We start from the raw sequence: 8828 nt of genomic DNA on the forward strand, positions 1-8828 counted from the left end.
TATATATATGTGTGTGTGTGTGTGTGTGTGTGTGTATATATACACACATACACACATATATTATATAATGAATATAATAGAATCCATCATCATCTCTTACTTGCATTTATGGCTCCTTATAATCCTCACATTACTATAGTTCTCCTCTGAGGATATGCTCTACACCAATCTCTCTGTATGCCTTTTTCTTTCTCACTTTCAAATTTTGCATATTATCTCTCTAGCACATTCCTCCCTCTGCTTGAATTGCTTGAATTGTTTTGCCTGATCCATTCCTCAATGATTTGTTTCTCTTCTAATTTCATAATTTTTAAATAAACAATGCCTTCTCTAGCTATCAAAACTGAACTTAGAACTCTTCCTGTATCTGGGCACAATGGTGCAGGACTGTGATCTCAGTGGACAAGGATAATGAAGCAGGAAGATTGTGAGTTCAAAACCAGTCTCAGCAACTGTGAGTTGCTAATCAACTCAGTGAGACCTTGTCTCTAAATAAAATACAAAATAGGGATAAGGATGCAGCTAAGTGGTCGGTAGAGTGCCCCTGAGTTCAGTACCCAGTATCAATAAAAGAAAAACAAAACACAAAAAACTCTTTCTGCATGCACTTCCAACACTCTATAATCACCTATATCATGGGACATGTCATGTTGTATTGATAATTCCTATTTAGGTGTCTGTTTCCTTTATAAGAGTAGAATTAATCTATGAATAACATCTGTCTTTTCCACCATATATTTTGAGTTTCTAGCAAAACGTGTGACTTAGGTAAATGATTAACAATCATTTGTTCAATGGACTCTAATTAGAGTTGAAGAGAATTTGGCTGAGATAGTTTGTCCTTCCTAAGTTTTCTTCTCTGGGTTTAATTATGGTTTAGAAACCTGGAGCATAGTAATGTTCAGTTGTGTTCCACTCTGGAAATTAGATCTGAGGCTCCTTATAAATTTGAATTAGAAATGACCCGAGGTATGTACATCCTCTTTCAAAACCTCTCTTTGAAATTCAACTATATAGAGAAGATACTAATTTCCAGAATCCTTCTGATTATATGAAAATTCTGGATTTGATTATGATTACCTTTGGGTAAGAAATTGAAGTTATGGAGACTTTCTACAATTCAAAGAAAATAGTGGCCATCAAATATTTTTCTTGGATTTCTTTATCATTAGCATGTTATAATCATTTAAGGATTATCTGGGATCCAAATGTCTTCTGTTTTCACCTATTGTCAATGTGTACATTAGAAGCTTACATTCATGCATCTGAATCTGCTATATGCTTGCTATATATTTCCCATCTTATCAATTGCTAACCACATTGATATTTATTATTCTCATGCACCTTACACATTTAAATGGATCCTCCTATATGCACATCATCATTGAATGTATAGAAAGCTATTTGCAGTCAAATGCATTTTCCTAATTTACACTTAGTAGGCAACTAAACCATCCTACTGTTTTTATGTGTTCTACTAATTCTGTGGAGAAGATTAATAAGTTAACATCTTTCCTATTATTCTACACATTTAGATTCCACATTTCATTCCAGTGGATATAACAATTTGTCTTTGCAATAAAATCTCCACAAATATTTTATGGTTTGAATTCAATAGTCTTAAGAGCTTTCAATTTTTGAAGTCTTGCACTGCTCTATCTTAAACACAATAATCAATAGACCTTGTGTCATAAAATCATCTTTTTTTTTAATAGAATGGCATTGATAACTGTTGCCAAAGTCTTCCATTAAAACCTAAAAATCTGTTTATAAACTTATTTGTGCTAGTAATAGTCACATTCTTTGCTATTTTTCCTGTCTATTATATTGTCACTTACATCACATCTTTCAAAAATATTTTGTGTAGAATCTCAAGGTAGAATTTCTATGTCTTTGAAAAATTATCATTTATCTGCTTCCTTTTCTTTCCCAACAAATCAGAAGAAAGGGTTTGTTTAAATATATATTTATTTATTTTAATTTTTAATTTTATTTATTTTTGCATTACAATTTTTAATACACCATTATACCATAATTTATCATATCTCTGATTATATATAAGGTATGTTGACACCAAAGTCACATCTTCGTACATGTATTTTGTATAATGATGGGGGTCTCCTTTATATATTTTTTTGAGACAGAGGCCTGTTTTCTCCGAATAATTGATGAAAAAATAATTCCTCCTTGTGCTTCTTTTTCTCTTTTCTCCCTCTCTTTCTTTTGTTTTGGAACATTCTAGTAGATTTATGCATAATCCATAAATAATTGTTCCTCTAATTTTTTAGGTAACCTTTATGCATCACATTCCCATTTGTGCTTCTCAGTCCTTTGACTTGATTAATTAATATTATCATATTAGCATTTTTTTTTTTTTGGTGACAGTGTAAAGTTTGAACTAGTTGGTACAAAGAGGATTTAGGTATAATTCAAATGGAAATAATATCTACAATTTATTGATACCTATTATTTTCTTTTTAATGTTTATTTTTTAGTTGTAGTTGAACACAATACCTTTATTTTTTAAATTTATTTTTATGTGGTGCTAAGGATGGAACCCAGATCCTTACATATGCTAGTCAAGTGCTCTACCGCTAAGCCACAACCCTAGCCCAAGTGCCTATTATTTTCTACTCACTGTGTTTTATGCTTTTCATGTATGAATCCTCACAATCATCTGATTTTTCCTTCTCCACTTTATAGAGGAAGAACTGGTGTTTAGAGAGCTTCATTAGACTTCCAAGCGCAGCAATAAGAAAGCAGGTTAGTCTATGCTTAGGATTCTGAGAAATGAAAAAGATGAATTTTAAAGTCTATGTTATAGCAGCAAAGCTGTGGAAAGTCTTGGGAAGGATTCTTGGTTACCAAATGAATGCTAATCTGACCTGGCTTTCTGCCTGTGCTGACTACTCCTTCTCCTTGGTGGGCTGGTAGCTTCTCTGCACTTCTTTGGCAAGATAGCCTGTCTAGACCTCAATCTCAGATCCTCATTTCTGTGTGTCTACTATTGCTGACCAGTAAATCTCAGTTTTTCACAAGATTTTTGAATCTTATCAGTGATGACCAATTGTATATCTCTAGCCCAAAGCTTCCCCCTGAAGTCCAGATCCATTTATCCAACTTTAAATTGTACATCCCCTATTAACTATCACTTAAAATTTTATGGGTCCCAAATTGTGCTTGTTTCTTAGCCCTCCTCTAAACTGTTCCTCTCATTCTTTTCCATGTTACTGATGTTCATCACAATTTATTCAATTAATTCAACTAACAGTATCATTGATTATTTCTACTTCTTTTTCCCAACCCTCCCTATACTATTTAAATATTATTGGTTATCTCTCCAATGTATATCTTGAATTTTCATACTTATAGCAATCTCTGTTCTTCTACTTTAGTATAAAAACTCTCTCATAGCTATTCAAGTGTTTTCTATCTTGTCTCTCTGCTTTGACTTGTGCCTGGCTTTTGTTCATTCACGGATAGCAGTTAGATATTATTCCAAAAGGTCGATCATATCATAGCCACCCCTACCACACAGCACACACTTCAGTATTGCTTGATGCCTCCCTGTACTTTCAGAAAAAAATGCAAATTGTTTATAAGGACCCCAAGGTTCGATCTCTCTCCCCAAGGTTCGGCCTCTCTCTCTCTCTCTTTCTCATGGCCCCTTCCCTTTACCTCTGTGGCCAGTGTTTTTCTTTTCTTTTGTCCTTGTCTTTTTGTGTCCTGTAAACCTTGTCCTGGAATGCTCTATTGTCCTGGTTCTGATGTGTTTGACAAGTTGTTCTCATTAAGGTCTTAGTTCAAAAGCAGAATTTTCTCAAGAAGTACCTTGAGAAAGGGACTATGGTTCTGTGTAGTCTCTAGTCCATCTCTTACGGTCTCACCATCCTAGATACTTACATTTCTACTTATTGTTTGCAATATTGGGGTAATCATTTGTATATACACTTCCTAGAATTAAACTCCAATATATTTAGAGATGTCTGTTTCCATTGTATCCCTAGAAAACAGCAGAGGATTTGGAAACTATATGTATTTCATATTTTGAGGAAAAAGAAAAAAAACAACGAATAATCAAAGCCTGATGTATTTGCAAGAATGAGGTGGGCAGTGAGCTATCATTCTCTAAGAATTAAGCTCAGGATTTTTGATAAGCTCATATTAGATTTTTTTAAATTTTTTTAAAAATTTTAACTGAGAAGTTTCTGAAGTGAGACTTAAAGGATCTTGACACTGACTATCTCAACATTGGTTTTTGTTTGTTTTGTTTTTGTTTTGCGGCACTGGGATTTGAATCCAGTGCAAGGGCAAGGGCTCTAGTACTGAGCTACACCTCCAGCCTCCAATGTTGTTTTTATTTATTACAAAACAATGCTTAGTATTCATTGAGAAACCTAATCTTCTTTTCTGCAGTTAATACTAATTTATCCTTTTAGTATTTTGCATTTAGGAAAACCTATTTCCCTTATATAGTGTGGTATTTGCTGCCTTTTTATAAACAGAAATTATCCTTTTAGTATTTTGCATTTAGGAAAACCCATTTCCCTTATATCGTATGATGTTTGCTGCCTTTTTATAAACAGAAATTTACAGGTTGTTGTTCTTCTTAAATTAACTTTCACACTAGCTTATATGTAAAACCTTGTTTTACTACTCTCAATTATAGTACATATTAGATGGTGAAAATAACTTTTAGATAACCTGGTATTCGCATTTTGATAAATATTATATATCTAACTTAAAATTCACACTACCATTTTACAGATGAGAAATAAATGAGATTACATTGCTTGGAAGGTCAAAATTGGAACTCAAGCCTGCCAATGATATCAAATATTACATTCTGAACTGTTTTACCTCCTTTCTCTGCCTCAGACCTCATCATCTAAATAGACAGGGATAGTATTATGATGATAGATGGGATGATGATGCAGAGTAAGTTTCTTTCCTGTAGTTAAGATTGAATGCCCCTGTGATTCCTCAGCATAGCAGTTTGATTCTACTAAATAATATTTGCTATATTTACCAATTGAGTCTGCATACTAGTATGACCAAATGTTTAAATTCAATTCATTCTTAAAACAATAATGGTTTCTCTCTGCTCTTAGGCAGTGAGTGTTTTTTCAAAATCCTTAGCCTTTCTTGCTGGGGAGCCGGGCAAATTCTCCTATCCCTTCTGTCCCACTGGATCAAAAAGCTAGTCTACTTGATCCTGACTGCCAATGTCTACAAACCAAATCATTCAGAAATCCCTTTAATAACGGAAAGAGTATTTTATTTTAAGTTGGACATTAATAAAGATGAGAAGAGTATTTATTAAAAAGAAAGGATCCCTCACTATGCAACAAATAGATTGTTTAGGTGCTGGTGAAGAATAAGTATGCCTGCAGGAACCACAAATAATGTGAATTTGATGTCAGCCACTAGGTTGGTGACAACTTAGAGAACACTGAATATGGTGACACTGTATTATTTTCTGGATTTGCATAATTCCTTAGTATAGTTTTTCACCCCCATTGGTCTATACAAATCCCCACTGAAATGTTGTTTAATCCATTCATTCACCTTATAAGTACTTGGTCAATTCTTTCAATGAGTTAGGCGTTAGCAATTTTTTTTGTATCAGAGATAGTGTACTAATTATAGACAGACACTCTATTTGCAATTGCCAAATTTTCCATTTTTGAAGCTCAGAGCTTTCTGATCTGTCATAAACAGTTGCATCTCCTGAGTTTGCTTTTCTTTGGCTATTTCTCTTTCAATTTGCTGTTGTATAAACTTGTGTCCACATGGTCTTTTCATATGCAAAATTTTTTCAGTATGCATTTTGAAAATGTTTACAAAGAATTCCCAGCAAAATACTCCTTTACAAACTGCCAGCTGCAGCTGTTATATGAGATTTTATAGCAGTACCTGATTTTGAGGTACAAGAAATGTTACATTCCAAGTTGCATATTTCCCTGAAGAGAACTACTTATTTTATAGAAAGTCTTAATTTTATGCTTTTCCCCCTCGTCTTGTCAAAATAATGGTGAGTTCTTTTAAATTATTTTTTAATGTTTCAATTGGATTTGAAATATATAACATTGCCTAGCATATGTAATAGATACTCAAAAATATTTGCTGTGTGATAGAATCAATGAACTAACAAATAAAATATTCTTCATTTGTAGCAAAACTACCTTTTAGAAAACAATTTCACCTCTCTAAAGCTTTATTAATTATTGTACATGTTTCATGAAAGAAATGGACTGGATAAAACGTTTTATGTTTCCTGTTAGAGTTTTTAAAATTGAACATCCTCCGTAATGGGAAAGAGGAGAAAATATCATTAAAATAAGCATGTGGCTCCCTTCCAAATGCGGAACTTTGATGTGCTGTCAAATCTTCATCTTACTAACTATTTAGGTTCTAGTATAAAAAATATATTTTGACATTTCTCCAAAATTGAATGAATATCCCTATAACCTTTGGACTTTAACACAGAAATGATTGTTCCTAATCTTTATTGATGTTGTCTTTAGTTTTATTTGTTTTCTTTTTTTCCACCTAAAGTTCCAGTTCCCTGCCACAAGTATTTCTGTAAACTATTTCTGCTCCTGACCCCTTCATTTCTATTATTTTTATAATCTTCTTTAGTCAGATCATATGCTTCCTCTGCACCTGGATCTTCCCTTGTCCTTGAACCTGGGCTAAAGAGAACACTGTAAATGCTAATGCATTCAGAGTTATCTCCCTGGCTTTCCTTGATTCTTCCCCTTGCTTTCTCCCTGCTGGCACTCTGCCTCAGTCTGAGTAGTTTACATTCCTGGAGGTCAAACTTCTTTGACTTTGGCTGCTCCTTTCTTTCAGGTGGAACAACAGTGATCATTTCTATAGATTTTTCTCCTGCGTGCCCCAGCCTTTAAACACTACCCAAGTTTTTCTTACATATAAGTTTCTCTTATCTCTGAGATTTAGACTTTGGCATCTGAAACTCTCTTACATATTATTCCTCTTGTTTTCACAGTTGAAGAAACGTAGTTGAAGTTTCTGGTTAAACTGGGTACATTCAAAGTATGCCCTTCCTCTTGAAACCCAACTACAATAACAGAAAGGGAATAAGGTAAAAGTCTACAGGGACAAACAGTATTGAAGACAAGAGCAGCTGAGAGATGACACAAAACTTCAGGTGGAAGGCAGATGGGTGTGTAATGAGTGAGTTGGCAGAGCACAAGTGGAACCCTGGGTGCCTACAGAGAAGGAGACCAGAAAGAAGGTCACTTTGTCTCCACTGGGTCTTGGAAAGTCCCTCAGGCTCCAAAGGATTAGTTTAGAGGTATCAGTTTTTGTGAAAGTCAAAATTTAGGGGAGGAAAAAAAAAATAAGGAAGATGAGTTTACTTTTGTAAAAGAGGAAGTTGCAAACTTTAGAAGCCCTCTCCCACCTCTCACAGCAAAGCAGCTACTTTACCAGCCTGAAGGAAAATTTAAGTCTATTTTCCAAGAAGATTAATCTGGAAGGGATTTTGAGTCAGGGATTCAGGCAAAGCAGATGTGGAATAACCTTCCTTTCTGAAGGTAGAGTTCTTACATGATAGCACATCTAAAGATGAGAATGTCCATATTTTTACTTTGACTCCCATCATGGCAGAATGTCATTGCTCCATTCTGACATTTTTTTTTTGTCTCCCTATGAAAACATAACTTGGATCACCATTAGCTTATTATAGAGCAGCCCCTGAATTTATGAACTCAGACCATGCACACAGTTCTGCCTTAGAGTTTAAGTTCCTCACTCTTTAATATGAGTGAAAAGTCAAGGACCACTAGAAATTTGATTAACAATGTCAACATGAAAGAATAAGAGAACACCAAAAAGAAACTCAGGGAAAACATATAGACTATGCCATAAAAAGGGAGAAAGCATCATAAAACTATAAATAATATTCTCACATAAGAGAAAATACTGCTCTTAATCAAACTGAAACAGTATACTATTAATCAAAGACAAGTTCAGGAAGTGAGGAATATTTCTTTGAAATTAAAAATGTAATAGTGAAAAATATTGAAGAATTAAAAGAAGAAGTGTAAAAAAAAAGAAAAAGTGTAATATTATGGAGTATAGAACAAAATGACAAAGAGATGAAATTAAGTACCAACCAATAAGAGTTTCAAAAGGATGGGGGCAGGATCAGGTGATTGCAATATCAAAGAAATGAGAAGATTTTTCAGAAAGGGAGAATTATGGGCTCTTATGATTGAAGGGCCCACCACATACCCAGCAAAATGGCAGAGAAAAGCTCCTCATCAAGGAAATATACCATGACCTAATGTCAAAAATAAAAAGGACCTGGCATAGAACTTCTTTGTAGCAATACTGGAAACTGAAAGATCTTCAAAGTCTGGAATAAAATATGTTCCATGAATCAAACTTTCAATAAATCTGAGGATCAGATAAGAATATTTCTAGGCATAACTAATAAGGAAAAGATACTTTTTACATTCCCTTAGCTGCTATGGATAAGCTCTATCACAAATGGGGAGTAAATAAGAATAGTAGGTTAGACAGTTAAAATGGGAGGAACACAGTACATACAAGAGGAAGGGGACAGGAAAGCTCAGAGAGAGGATTCAGTCCAGGCCACTGAAGAGGGGGTTTGGGAAGGAGCACGGAGGCAAAACAAAAGAACTGATCAAGGAATTTATCCTTTGAAGTATAATAGTATAGAGGGCTGTCCAGTTCTACTAAAAGAGCTGGAAGAGATTAATAAGCATTCAGAAAAAGTGAAGGTTGATATTTAGTAACCTTCCTCAGTCTTCCTTCCTTCCTTCATTTCTATGCTG

Source organism: Ictidomys tridecemlineatus, chromosome 4 (genome assembly GCF_052094955.1).
Source record: "Ictidomys tridecemlineatus isolate mIctTri1 chromosome 4, mIctTri1.hap1, whole genome shotgun sequence".
NCBI classification, from domain to species: domain Eukaryota; kingdom Metazoa; phylum Chordata; class Mammalia; order Rodentia; family Sciuridae; genus Ictidomys; species Ictidomys tridecemlineatus.